Source organism: Hyla sarda, chromosome 1, assembly GCF_029499605.1.
Source record: "Hyla sarda isolate aHylSar1 chromosome 1, aHylSar1.hap1, whole genome shotgun sequence".
Taxonomy (NCBI): Eukaryota; Metazoa; Chordata; class Amphibia; order Anura; family Hylidae; genus Hyla; species Hyla sarda.
Window position 1 is genome coordinate 306,404,898 of NC_079189.1, and position 13,111 is coordinate 306,418,008.

Here is a 13,111-nt window from a genome sequence, read left to right on the forward strand (position 1 = left end):
TGCAATAACACGGGTCTGATACCAGTCAGCCAGACTTTTATCTGCTGGGTCTCCTACACCGCCAGGTCACCTGTCGGCTCGGTCGCGGTGGTTCAACATCTCTGTTCTGGCATGGAGCCCGGTGGGGCATCGCAGTCAGTTTAGCCCCCCCCCATGCATGCCTCCAGGTATCTTCATGGATTCCTGTGCAGGGTGGCTCAGCCTTGCACACGACAGACTGGCTCTGTTGGCACCCATCTGGCCCAGGGTTTTACCCAACGCTGTTGGTTGCTGCGTTTGTGTGTGTGTGCTTCTTCCTTGCATTTGTAGTCGCGCCTTTGCATCTTTGCCTGGGTTCTTTCTACTGCCGAGATGGAGCCATCTCTCTCTTCCCACTATTAGAGGTGGGGTATCTGGCTGGGCCCTTGTTTTTTGCTGAGAGCATTCGGAAGAGCTTTTCTCCGTCTCTGCATGTGTGCTTTCTGCTCACTATTGCAGCCTGGCTCCCTTACTGTTTCTTGGTTATTTACTGCTGCTCATGCTGCCTAGGCACTCTCCTCTGTTGGAGGGGTTTATGCAATCATGTATGGCTCGGCGACAGCCTTTCTAGCCCCAGTCTGTTGTTTAGGTCCTGTCATTGCTTTCTCCTCCCCCCCCCCCCCCCACCCTCTGCACAATCTCCCTGGTAGGGTGTGTTCACACTGACGCTGCAGTCTTCTGGAGTAACCTTCCTGTGTCCTAGCCGGGTTCCCTTTTTGTTTCCCCTATGTTCCCGTCCTGATGGGTTGTTGCTTCGGAGTGCTCTGGTTCTCTTGGACCGCCGGGGTCCAAGACTGGTTAGTTTCCTTGTCTTGGGCACTATCCTTGGATTCTGTGGCGTGCCTTCTTTTCTAGGTTGGCCCTCCTGGTTCCTTGGGCCTTAGTGATGGTTGAGGTCTCGGGCATGTGTAGCGGTCCTGCCTAGACTTCTCCGCGATCCTATTTATGGGCAGGTCTTTCAGCACCGCACTTCTTCTTGTCTTTGCAGGGATGTTTGTCACCTGGAGCTTTTCGCGGATGTTGGTTTACTTACCCTTCGGGTGTAAATCTTCCAGGAGACTCGTGAACCTCCAAATCCCATGTCGGCCGCTCCAGTGTTCCGGGATACTCCTTTTCAGGGTCTTCCGCTCCTTTCTTGGCCATTTATTCTTCCTTGTCTGTCTTCCAGGTGACTCGGGAACCTCTAGTTCCCATGTCTGTTGCTCCGGTGTCCAGGATACCCCTCTTTCTGGCCATTCCGCTCCTTTCTTGGCCATTATTCCCATCTGGCTCCTCCTTCAGGGTCCATGTTCTCTTGAGATGGAGGGTGTTACGGTCTTCCGGATTACTCCAGTTGAGCTGTTTCACCTCCCAGGTGCTCGTGGCAGGCACCTTGTTAGGGGTTTTGGGTCAGCAGATGTTAGGATCATCGATCTTCTGCGCCAGGCCTCTCTAGAGCTGGTTTGTCTTTTTTTTACAGTGGTTTTCTGTTTTCCACCTTATGTGCTTGCCTTCTGCTCAGGCATACACTGCTCTGGCGTTTTTTTTCCGCCATGTTCTCTTGAATCGTTTCACTCTGCATGGGGTTCTCTTGTTGTGCCCTTTTCAATTTTTTTCTCTCCAGCTGGGCTAGCCCTCCGGTCTGTTTCTCTGTTCTGTAGAGTTGATTTCCTACCTCCTACCTGGTTCTGGCCCATCTGGCTTCCTAGTTGACCTTTTCTTGTCCCTCTATACAGACCGTAGGTTGAGTCTCTACATGCCTTTCTTTTTGCGTCCTAGCCCATCTCCATAGCCGGGGACCTTCCGGGAGCTCAGTTTCTGGGCCTTGGTTTCTGGGGTCTCATCTGCAGGCCTTACGGACGAGTGGGTTCGGTCTTGGGACTGATTCCATTTCACTGGGGTGTTATTCCCACCCTAGAGGACTGCTTTTGTACATCACATTAGTATAGGTGTCCCTCAATGAAGAGCAACCGAGAAAATATTTTTTTTTTTTTTTATGGACTCACAGTAATTTTTCTTGTAGCCTTCATTGGGGGGACACTGCACCCACCCATTTCTTAATTATTATTTTTTTATCCGGATATTCTTTCCCGGTTGTTTGTGTGTTTTTGTTTAATCCGGGATTCTTTTCTAAAGTCCTTTTGGACATATTTCTTTGTTGGCTTCTCCTACTGCTTTGTGACAATACTGATTACCTCACTTCCAGTGGGCGGATATATCCTGCCAGGGAGGAGCCGACTTTTTATCCTATTTTCAGTGCCTCCTTGTGGCAGGAGCATATACCCATCAGTATAGGTGCCTACCAATGAAGGCTACGAGTAAGATTTTACGGTGAGTACAAAAAAAAATTCATTTTTTACCTAAAACAGAAGGGGAAGATAAACTGGCTCTCGTAACAATAGATAGAACTGTAGGAGTGTGTAACGGGCTGATCTTTCTCATAAGGGTTTTTTCTTATCACCTATTCCTCACAGGGAATTCGTTTCTGGCAGGTGTTTGGTATCTGAGTATTTAGTTGTCCCCATATTGAATGTGTATAGTCAGCTGAGCGTGCATGTATTTCGGGGTTGGGGGGTTTAGAATAGCTGCTGGTTTGTTTGGTTGACAGCTGTTAGGTCAATCTAAAAGGGGTACTCGACAGGATAGGGGGATAAGTATTTGATCATGGGGGATCCAACTGCTGGAATAGGGGATAGTTTGACTTTACCGGAGTACCTCTTTAATGCTGGCCATAGAATATTCATCTGCAGACCTGGTTTATACACCTAGGATAAAAGCAGATACTAATAAAATAACCAACACAAACAATAGCTTGTGAGCAGATCACACCACATTTAAACTGTTCACATGGCATTATTGCCGTACATCCCAGCTATATATGTCTGCATACCATCAAAAAAAATCAAGAACGACATATTCCAATAAGATATTTATTAGTTGGAACAAAATATTAGTGGTTCAAGACCTGGTGACAAATACTAAAAATTGTACAGATATATGAAGCCAATTTGTCAGATGAGAGATGGGGCCCTGTTAGAGCCCTTCTATGGAGTACCTGCCTGTTAGCCGTAGGTCCCCTGTCCTTATGACCTGGGCCTACACCGGATACCCCCAAGTTGGCCCTTATCTAGGTCGGGGATACAAACAGAGGTTAAGGTATTACAGTGTCAAATGACTTCATACAAATACATTATGCATATTTGGATAATACCATATATACCCACATGTGGATGTATATGGTATTATCCAAATATGCATAATGCTATCTAATTGGTAAGGCCCTGAGATAAATGTTCATGTTTAATTGATGAATACTGTTTAATACCCCTGAGGTATGCCCATGGGTCTATATTGCTATATTATCTATCACATGTTTCTACTTGTCATGCAACCTATTGTGTGCATCATTATTGACAACATCTGTTTCATGGTAATGTTTTTGTCTGAAACCATTTGACAGTCATAGCGTAACTTATGTTACCCCGACCTAGATAAGTGCCAACTAGGGGGTATCCGGTGTAGGCCCAGGTAATAAGGACAGGGGACCTACAGCTAACAGGCAGGTACTCCATAGAAGGGCTTGAACAGGGCCCCATTATGTTCTAACTAATAAATATCTTATTGGAATGTAGTTTTTGATTATTTTATGACTTATTTAACATATTTGTTTTTTTTTATATCGCCCTAGACTGGTAACATCTTTTACAAGTCACTCCTATGTGCATACATAAAAAAAAAATGTATTCTGAGGCGCGCAGCAGTAGGTCAAATGGCCAAACATGGTCAGTTGGTCACTATGTTAAGGCCATTTCCCACAGTCATTTGTTTCTGTACTCTATAGCGTGGTACAGAGCACAGCAAAATATGTACACGTGGGATGTGGCTTGAATGTGGTCACTAGCTGCCTGTTTGGGACGTTAAAGTATATGTATCCGCTGCTGTGTGCCTTGGCATAAATCTGTATATTTTGCATTTTTTAAGGGATGCTGATGTATACCTGAAATGTTCAGAAATAATGCTATGAGAGCTGTATGTGCCAATGGCCTGCAGATAAATATCTCATGTCTCTAGCAAGGATAACAGATAATTTTGAAAACGGTCTGTATAAACCCAGCTTAACACACAAGCATAGTGTAGTTAGAGGCTTTAAAGATATTAACTTCCATTCATACAGACCTGACACTGGTTAGTGCCCTGCCAATGAGCAATTCCCTTACAGAGGATGTGGGTTTAGGAATATCACGCTTGTTGTTTGGTAATTATTCTTTTATCCATGTTACTTATGTTTACAGTTTACTATACAGTTCCAGAAATCAATGAATGGCGCCCCCTATTAACATAACCTTGAAATATTTTCCAAACCACTGAAAATTAATTTCATGTGACTTATTATGGTCACTTTACTAGCTGAACATATTTTGTTTTATACTTTCCTTATGTATGTCTTATACTCTAAATTACTCATCATGCTTAAATTGTACTTTACAAACTTAAAAAAAACAACAAACAAGTTCAGGTTCATGTGTGTAAGTAGAGGTTCACACTTAGTTTTATTAGGCATGCTGGAAGTATACACCTGGGTGTATTCCCCAACTAATTTGTGCAACATATGCCACTATATAGGTGTATACCTTAAAATGCTTTGGCCACTGACTCCTTTTTGCATATGCTAGGTGCATGGGTGTCTGGACACATCAGAGTACATGCCAGAAATACTCTTGACTTATACCCTTTAACATGCCTGAATGTGACTGATACTGTATTAAATTTAATTGATCATAATCCTTACTTAAGAATCATGACTGACTGAAGTGAGTTATAAAGTAGGGTGCACCTGTGACAAAGTGATGATCATGTAGTAGGAAATTATATTTACAGACGTTTCTTAATGTATTCCTGTAAGCAGGACTGTAAATCTAATTCTCCCAAGCTGCCCTTTGTTAACAGAATACTCTTATGGCAGCCTGTATTCATCCTATGGCACAGGAGACCTTAAACCAGGACTTTTGTTAATGCAAATAAGGTAAATATACACTTTAATATACCACTGCACAGTTGTATGTAGTAAATGGTGTTCCTTTTACTCCCAGCATTGCCTGCTTCATGGAAGAAATACAGGCTGCCCTATGATGTAATATAGTTTATTGTAAATGTATCTAATGCCATAATGCAGCTTTATACAGGAGCCATATATTTTGTTATAAGAATGGCATCGGACCAAAGCAGGGAAGCCTTTTTTTAAATTTTTTTATTGTGGTGTTAAAACAAAATAAATTATTGCTTTGGTCTTAATCCATCCCCATTCATGTTGCACAAATATTCAGCTCCTGTACTAAACCACACTAGAAAGTGTTAGACTGGCTATACTTTTTATGATGCCTGATCTAATTATGGGGGTTATTTATTTTTTATTATTTTTTGCTAGAATATTTTGTTTAACATGTTAATTTTATGCAAATACTTTAGTTGTATGCATTATGTCCCTAAACTGTTAATTATAAATCTGCTGTAGGGATTTTAATACAGTGGCAGACATGTGGTATCACGACATCTATATATCCCAACATAATGTTTAAGGCTCTGTTCACACTGGTGTCATGACTTTACTACCAAGTCATGACCAGTAAACCCAATCCCTACCCAAACAGTGTCTAGTAAATTCTGGTGGACACTATTGATTTATAAAGAGGTATCTTATGATATTTTTAATGGCAAGAATAATGCTGCAGACTGCTTTATTCTCAAGATAAAAAAAAAACAAAAAAACTGTAGACCCTGTGATGGAATCCTAAAAACACCATTGTGAACAGAGCATAAATGACTCCATAAAGAACAGATCATGAGTAATGGGGGGAGAGGATTCCAGCTTTAAAGAGTACCGGTCATCAAACCATATTTTCTAAACTAACTCAGATTATATTTCCAAACTACTTCTAACACATACATTATAATTACATAAGGAACAATATATTGTTTAGTTTGGTAATAAAGTTGTGAAGTATAACTGCTACTGGCATTGTCTTACACATAAATTCTCCTTATCTGTGTCTGAGGTTGCCTGGAAGATTTTATTTGGTTCAGCAGGTCATTTCTTTTGTTAAAAGTCCAGAATTTACATTTCTCTTGTCCACCACCCTATACCAACAAACAGGGAGAAACTTCATACAACCATAATGTGGAATTATACTGAACTGTTCTTTTTAATTAGTTTTTCTTATTTAATAAAACCTCATCTGTCCCTCCAGTTTCTCTGTACAGTTTGCATTTGTTGTTTTAATTTAGCCCTGTTATTGAATGAAAACTATATTTTCTTCTGTAGATAGTGTAAAGAGGTTTGTATAGAAAATAAAGATTAAGTTGTATCTTTAATGTGCTTACGTGTTTATTCATTTTCAAGTATAGACATCAATCAAAACGTGCTAGAACGGACACCCAATGCAGAGGGATTTTTCTTTTAAAGATGTGCGAAATCCCTTTAATGACCGACTAACTTCTGGTTTTTAACCAAAAATAACCCAAAAACATGAAACTTTACAACTTAAGGGGGCATGCTAGAATAGAAAATCTACCATGACCGTGACAAGCATTCAGAAAGGCCCCTGGCTGTCATGGCCACAGATTGACACCCCGTAGTTGCCTTACGGAGGTGTTATTTGGAGCTCTTACAGGAGCAGCACCTGTCAAATAACTCCTCAAAATTCTGCAGTCAGTCAGATTAATGTCCAATAGCAGTAGCTGCAGACAAATGTCAACTGTAATATAAAGTATTTAGTCAGTCACCAATTGTGTAAGTTCTCCCACTTAAAAAGATGAGAGGCCTGTAATTTTCATCATAGGTATACCTCAACTATGAGAGACATTAAAGGGGTTCTCCGCCCGTAGACATCTTATCCCATATCCAAAGGATAGGGGATAATATGTCAGATCACTGCTGGGGAGCCCTGGGATCCCCGCTGCGGCACTGCGCTATCATTACAGCACAGAGCGAGTTCGCTCTCACGTAATGACGGGCAATACAGAGGCCGGAGCATCGTTACGGCACGGCTACGCCCCTCGTGACGTCACGGCCCGTCCCTTTCAATAAAAGTCTATGGGAGGGGGCGTGGTGGTCGTCACGCCCCCTTCCATAGACTTGCATTAAGGGGACGATCCGTTATGTCACGAGGGGCGGAGCCATGATGTGTTGTAATGTTAGCGGGGTGCCGCAGCGGGGATCCCAGGGCTCCCCAGCAGGGGGACCACAGCGTTCTGACATCTTATCCCCTATCCTTTGGATAGGGGATAAGATGTCTAGGGACGGAGTACCCCTTTAATGAGAAAAAAATCCATAAAATCACATCAAATTTAGTTGCAAATTATGGTGGAAAATAAGTATTTGGTCACCTACAAACAAGCAAGATTTCTAACTCTCACAGACCTGTAACTTAGAGTGTCCTCTGTCCTCCACTCTTTACCTGTATTAATGGCCCCTGTTTGAACTTCAGTATAAAAGACACCTGTCCACAACCTCAAACAGTCACACTCCAAACTATGGCCATGACCAAAGAGCTCACCAGAAACAAAATTGTAGACCTGCAACAGGCTGGGAAGACGGAATCTGCAATAGGCAAGCAGCTTGGTGTGAAGAAATCAACTGAGGGAGCAATGATTAGAAAATGGAAGACATTCAGGACCACTGATTATCTCCCTCGATCTGGGGCTCCACGCAAGACTTCACCCCGTGGTGTCAAAATGATCACAAGAACTGTGAGCAAAAATCCCAGAACCACACTGGAAGCCTAGTGAATGACCTGCAGAGAACTGGGACCAAATTAACAAAAGCTACCATCAGTAACACACTACACAGACAGGGACTCAAATCATGCAATGCCAGAGATGTCCCCCTGCTTAAGCCAGTACATGTCCGGGAGCATTTGGATGATCCAGAAGACTTTTTTGGGAAAATGTCATATGGTCAGATGAAACCAAAGTAGAACTTTTTGGTAATAACTCAATTCATTGTGTTTGGAGGAGAAAAAATGCTGAGTTGCATCCAAAGAACACCATACCTTCTGTGATACATGGGGGTGGAGACATCATGCTTTGGGGCTGTTTTTCTGCTAAGCTACCAGGACCACTGATCCTTGTAAAGGAAAGAATGAATTGTGTATCGTGAGATTTTGAGTGAAAACCTCCTTCCAGCAGCAAGGGCATTGAAGATGAAACGTAGCTGGGTCTTTCAGCTGGACAATGATCCCAAACACACTGCCCGGGCGACCAAGGAGTGGCTTCGTAAGAAGCATTTCAAGGTCCTGGAGTGGCCTAGCCAGTAGTGGCTAGCCCATAGAAAACCTTTGGAAGGAGTTGAAAGTCTGTGTTGCCCAGTGACGGCCCCAAAACATCACTGCTCTAGATGAGATCTGCATGGGGGAATGGGCCAAAATCCCAGCAAAAAAGTGTGAAAACATTGTGAAGACTTGCAGAAAACATTTGACCTCTATCATTGCCAACAAAGGGTATATAACAAAGTATTAAGATGAACTTTTGTTATTGACCATATACTTAACTTCAATCATAATTTGCAAATAAATAAATTCTTCAAAAATCAGACAATGTGATTTTTATGGATTTTTTTCTTATTCTGTCTCTCATAGTTGAGGTATACCTATGATGAAAATTACTGGCCTCTCTCTTTAACCTTTATAAGTAGGAGAACGTGCACAATTGGTGGCGGACTAAATACTTTTTTGCCCCAATGTACAGCCAGCATCTGCCATGTATTCAGTGGGCTTGGTTCCTGATATACATGTACATAAGAATGTGAATAGGAATTGGGTAAAATTTTTTCTCTTCTGACATGTCTTTTTTAGTCCCTTTTCTTGAAGCTCTGTGTTATGCCATGACTCTGTTCTTACTATGAAATGTATGACTAAATAGTCAAATGGGTGTTACCAGTTGAGGGCATGTCACTACAGTCTGTTGCTATCCAATTAAAGCTGACACACCCCAGACTAGTAACACCCATTTGCTGATTTGTTAATTTAATGTGGGAGTGTGGTGTGTGTGTGTGTGTGTGTGTGTGTGTGTGTGTGTGTGTGTGTATATGTATATATACTTTATTGTCATGATTGTACTTTGAACTTTCTTGAGACCCCATAGGGGATGAAATGTTGAACATGATTTGGTAAATATACCTGCTTTTTCCAGGAAGGACTAAATCTCATTGAGGTGCATTTATGGCCAAATAACGAGGATAAAAAGCGGAGATTGAACTGGTATCCACATTTTGGCTTAGACTTAAAAGCGTGGTTCGCTGCACTTTTTAGTCTAAGCCAAAACTTGTATTCACTCGGAAAATGACCCAAACGTGTCAGGAGCGGAGTACATTCAGACCATTGAATTGAACTGAACTGGGTACAGATACATCTTCAGCTGATTTTAATACGTTAATGACCTATTTGTGACTCTGAGACAAGAATTGCGATATGATCCCGGCCTTAGTCCAAGTGGTGCAAAGCCACAATATTTGATCCCTTTCCAAAACTTAACACACTGTAGCACAGGTGCAGCACTCATAACATTCCAGTTGAAAATGGTGTATTCGTGAGTGTGTCTCAGCAACTGTCATTTTTGCCTGCACTTTATGCCTGTTTGCTTAAGACTTTTTTTGTTTCTGTATCATGCCTGAGCATAAAGAAGACAGACTATCTGCACTTTTGCTCTCTACAAGCTCTTACTATTGGTGTATGTTCACACACAGCATATAGGTGGTGGATTTTATGCTGCAGATTTAAGTTTAAAAATTATTTTTTTAATCACTGATTTACATATATTAAAATGTAATGCAAAGAAGTGTATATGCTATTTGTGAACATACCATTACGCAGGATAAAACCCACAAGATATTCACGATGGGTCACCTGAAGTGCCGGGAGCGGCACAAAATAGCTATCGTCCTCTGACGCCCCGCTATGCATTGATTTTACATGCACTGAGAAAATAAAGAAGCCTTTACCTGATCACCTAAACGTGAGTTCCCCCACATTGTTTCTTTCTTGGTCTATGCATGGACTTTGTTCCCTCTGGCGGGTTGTGCACCAAGGTGCGACGGAGAGAGGCCTCCGAACTATTGCCTCACTGCTGAAACCTGTATATCTGATTGCCAATCAGAAGCATACATCCACACCATACCAGTGCCAGCCGTCTGCTGTTCTACTGTTGAGATCTCTAGTTTACTGTTCTGTAAGTGGAACAGGGATTATTAGTATAGAATTTACATGTGTTTAAAGTTGGTAGCATAGTGGTGCCTCAGAAACTACTGTATAAGTGACTGGCTGTATACACTGTATACACACTGTCACATACACAGCTGTATCGATATGTGCAGAGTACATGTACTATAATCAGTGCAGAAGATGTCACACTTGCCCTCTGTACCAGTGCGAAATTTTTTGGCACTAGCTACATCTGTATAGGTGGAGATTGGGGAGGTGCCAGAGCTGAACTTTTTTTATTTTTATCATGGGTAAGAGCAATATCCTGGTTGACGTGGGTTATGGGGAATAGCATCTACCTATATTTACATTCTGAATAATGGCTATAGGAATCTGGGACTCCAGAGTGAGATTAGTCCCAGTCACATTGTATGCTAATATAATAGGTATATACCCACCAAACAATTTTAACCATGAGACACTATATTAAATCATTGCAGTGAATACTAGTAATATAGTGACTGGCATCCCTTTCCCTTAGTGCACTTTCAGTATTTGGCTGATGTAAAATCTATCCATACGTAATATTTATATAAACCAATAAATGAGGCCAAAAACAAACAAGGTATAAACCACTGTTCGGTGCCCAAAAATACTAGAGAACCTATATAGATGCACCAAACTGACACAGTATTATGAGTAAATATAAATCTTTATTATAATCAGATAAGATAAAACATGATAAAAAATCAGCAGCAGTTAGAAAGAAAACGACTCCGAACACAGATATTAGATAATGTCCAATAGGCACATGGAATGGCACATAAATATAGGTATACAATACTCAATGAAAAGTGGACTTAAAAGCAAGCCACAATACATGTGTATATATATATAAAGAATACACCTAAAGGTGCCTAAGTAAACCCAGTACACTAATGTAAACAAAAAGGACATATAAAGAAGTGTAGCTAGTATAGTGTCATTTGCCCAGTGCTATCGGCAGTATGAATACAGGGAGACAAGGATGTTGACCATACATATCTGAGGGGAAACAAACCACCTCGGTAAAAGTTGGAGCATCGGTTGTCCCTGAAAAAAGTTTTATTAAACATATAAGACTGTCCATGCACCTAGCCAACTGACACCCAGCTATACTTACAAAGGTCGGGAGCCTACCCCTACGTCGTTTCGCTCACTCGCTTCCTCAGGAAGCGTGGGGGGAAAAGTTGGTGCGTCTTATACGGCGAATATACGCCCGAGGCTGTTGCGGGCGAGAGCGGGAAGTCAGCTGTAAGTACAGAGGCTGCGGCGGTGCGGTACAGCGCTGACTACCCGCTCCCCACCCGCAGCAGCCTCATGACCGCCGGTCAATTTTTCACCTCACACCGGCTATGTTTATTGCCCTATGCCTGGAACATACAGTTCCGGGCGCCGGGCAAGTGAATTACTAATAACTGTATACTAAAAACCAGGGGGCCTCCAGCTGTTCTGAAACTACAACTACCAGCATGCCCGGACCGGCAAAGGCTGTCTGGGCATGCTGGTAGTTGTAGTTTCACAACAGCTGGAGGCCCCCTGGTTTTTAATATACAGTATTAGTTTTTACCTGCTCTGGCCGGCCCCCGCCTGCAGCCACACACAGGAGCCGGCCCGGGCAGATAAAATCATAGGTTTTCCTATGCCGGACATCCCTATGTCCCGAAAAATCATAAGGATGTCCGCGGGTCACTCACCATTCCCCGGCCGATGCGCGTCCTCCTCCGGTCTTCCTGCGATCCTCCGCCTCTCTATGGTTGTACGCACGGGACCTGAGTGACGTCCCGACCGGGGCCTGGTGAGTGACCGGCGGTGTGTAATCTTCAGCGTTCCGGTCACCGCTCCTCCGGTCCCGGCACCTACTGCTATGGTCCATAGGCCATAGCAGTAGATGTGACACTGGGCCAGAGGAGCGGTGACCAGAACACTGTGGGGGCAGCAGTACAGAGATACAGCCTCCAGCCATACACTGTATATGGCTGGAAGCTGTATGTCTGTGGGGGGGAGCTGCCTACTATTGCGGGGAACTATACTGCCTACTATTGCGGGGAACTATACTGCCAACCATTGTGGGGGAACTATACTGCCAACCATTGTGGGGGAACTATACTGCCAACCATTGTGGGGGAACTATACTGCCAACCATTGTGGAGGGGGGGGGGGGAGCTGCCTACCATTTTGGAGGGGGGGGGGGGGAAGCTGCCTACCATTGTGGGGGAACTATACTGCCAACTATTGTGGGGGAGCTGCCAGTGCCTAACATTGTGGGGGAACTATACTGCCAACTATTGTGGGGAAACTATACTGCCAACCATTGTGGGGGAACTATACAGCCAACTATTGTGGGGGAACTATACTGCCAACTATTGTTGGGGAACTATACTGCCAACCATTGTGGGGGGGAGGGAGGAGGAGCTGCCTACCATTGTGGGGGAACTATACTGCCAACCATTGTGGGGGGGGAGGGGGGGAGGAGCTGCCTACCATTGTGGGGGAACTATACTGCCAATTATTGTGGGGGAACTATACTGCCAATCATTGTGGGGGGGAGGGGGAAGGAGCTGCCTACCGTTGTGGGGGAACTATACTGCCAACTATTGTGGGGGGGAGGGGGGAGGAGCTGCCTACCAGTCTGCAAAGGTTGAATTGCTTTGTCCCTTTGCATACTGGGGGTTGTAGTGTGTGTTGTCTCTTTGCATATTGGTACAGGGACAAAGCACTACAACCCACAGGATGTAACGTGACAATGCATTACAATCTCACAACGTCCAGCCCGCTAAGTAAGAAGGCTCTACAGAGTCTGTAGTTTTTTTCTTGCCTTGCATGCTGGAGGTTGTGAGCTTGTAATGCATTGTCACTTTCCATACTGGGGCTTGTAGTGC